Here is a 2,352-nt window from a genome sequence, read left to right on the forward strand (position 1 = left end):
TTTTTTTTTTTATCATGAAGGTGTCTCCCATTATTTTTAAGTGTATAGTACAAAAAGATATTGGGTAACATGATCCCAAGAAATAAAGATTCATAAATTTTCCCAAAATATTTTTTCATAAAAAAAAAAAAAAAAAAAAAGCTACCCTCATCATTTGCAAGTGTGGTGAAAACGAAATTTTTAAAATCCCTTTCAAAACGGAGAAAATCCAACTTATGTGAGTGTGCTATTCCGAAAGTCCACCAAGGCGTTCTATTGTAAAAATTACTTGGCAGCAACAGGATACTCAGCTAGTGTGTATATCATCATCATCATTTAACATCCATGTTCCATGCTAGCATGGGTGGGATGGTACCACAAAAGCTGGCCATATATACATATATATGCCACCATCTATTTCTCTCTTCTCTTACTCAAATCATCCTATTTATATTCTGATTCCCATCCTTTGTAAATATGCCAGGTACTTTGCCACCATCCCTCTCCTGCTCTTCCCTCAGGTTGGGTAACCATGTACTCCTTTATGGCAGCTCACTTGTTTCTGCCCTCATTCCTGCTCTCTCCGGCCAAGTAACCTTGTACCTCCTCTACAGCAAGACACCTGTTTCTGTCTCTCTGTCTTACTATAACCTTTCATCAGCTGACTCAAGATCACCTCCTCCAATGCCCCCTTCCCTCTCAAAAGATTTTTGTCTTGCAAGTTACTTGGTGACTCTGTCAGTGCAGGTTTCAGTTAAAAAGCATCCAGTCCACACTGTAAAGTGGTTGACATTTGGAAGTGCATCCAACTGTAAAAACTTTGCCAAAACTAACCTCACCTGTGCTAGTGCCATGTAAAAAATACTCAGTCCACTCTGTTAGGTTGGTGTTAAGAAGAGTATCCAGCTGCAAAAACCCTGCCAAAACAAACATGGTAGTGCAGGTCTCTGCCTGGCTAGCTCCTGTCAAACAGTTCCACCCATGCCAGCATGGAAGGCAGACGTTAAACGATGATGATATATTAGTTATAGGATCCATCAGAATCTAGGCACATCAACACATAGAAATGGTTAGGTGCAACAACATAGGGTTAACAGTGAGGTAAAACAATATCCAATATGTTGGTTGCATTTGTCATCATCAAAATTAAACCCGTTTAAAATTTTACCTGAAGATTTTACACTATGATGTAATCTATGAATACATCAATTAAATTTTACTGAAATAAATTGTCAAATTTTAAACCCCATTTGTGTTCTTTATGTGTATGTGTGTGTACATATACACAGATATATATATACATACACATATATGCACACGCACACGCACTTACAATATTTGTAATCTATATCAAGAAACCAATATCCAATCATATTTGTATTTCACATTTCAGGTATGAACTAACGAAATCATTTTCTTTCTTACACTTTAGTAGCAAGCATACATATAACCCTTATGATTTCACAATTCTATTAGTAGTTAACAAAACAATTACAAAATATCAATCCAAAATCTAACTAGATATTAAGACATTCAGTCTGAAACTATCATTTCCACCAAATTGCCAGAGTATCCGTAAATATCTATCTATCCACCTCTCTCAATACTGCATCACTATTCAGCTAACGGGTCTTGTCTTGCAAGTTACTCAACTTCATTTGTGCCAGTGCCTCGAAAAAAAGCACCCAGTACATTCAGTGAAATGGTTGGCGTTAGTAAGGGTATCAAACCGTAGAAACTATACCAAAGCAAATATTGGAGCCCAATGCATCTCTACTGTCTTGTCAGATCTTGTCGAACCGTACAACCCATGTCATCATGGAAAACGTACATTAAATGAGGATGATATTCTATTTCATGTTTTAATTACATATCAATCAAAATATTCTAAATGAGCAGTGGTCTTAAGTATCAGCAGTAACTGATATAACATGGATTCATTGGCCAATGCAGTCCTTGACATACAAAAAGAGGGCAGGATTGGTTTTGATGAGATTTAACCTGGGGCTAAACAACAGCGAACCGGCAGCAATGTAAATTGAAGAATAATTACACTAACCTCGTGCAGTTAGGTACGGGAGCAAACCTAGCGACTCAACAATTGAAAATATATCAATTTATAAGTAGTGGTTGTCGGCAAAAATAACAAATATATAATATTCTATATTATATTACATTATATTATATAAGGAGATTGCTAACCGAGTGAGTTAGTCCGAGGTCAATGACCCGGTTTCGATAAACGATCCGAATTATTTCACTCAATTCTCGGAGCTGTCATAACTGCCCCTCCCTCTCAATTCTCGGAGCTGTCAAAACTGCCCCTCCCTCTCCATTAGATCTATGCTGAAGTAAAAAAAAAAAAAAAAAAAA

General features: G+C 36.7%; 1 protein-coding gene across 1 annotated transcript in view; it reads right to left on the reverse strand.

Moving 5' to 3' along the window:
* The window catches only part of LOC106875238 (eukaryotic translation initiation factor 2 subunit 3), a 26,824-nt gene that overhangs the window by 22,570 nt on the left and 1,902 nt on the right, over positions 1-2,352 (reverse strand). The gene's annotated exons all lie outside the window — the stretch shown is intronic.

The sequence above is a fragment of the Octopus bimaculoides genome, chromosome 8, assembly GCF_001194135.2.
Source record: "Octopus bimaculoides isolate UCB-OBI-ISO-001 chromosome 8, ASM119413v2, whole genome shotgun sequence".
NCBI lineage: Eukaryota > Metazoa > Mollusca > Cephalopoda > Octopoda > Octopodidae > Octopus > Octopus bimaculoides.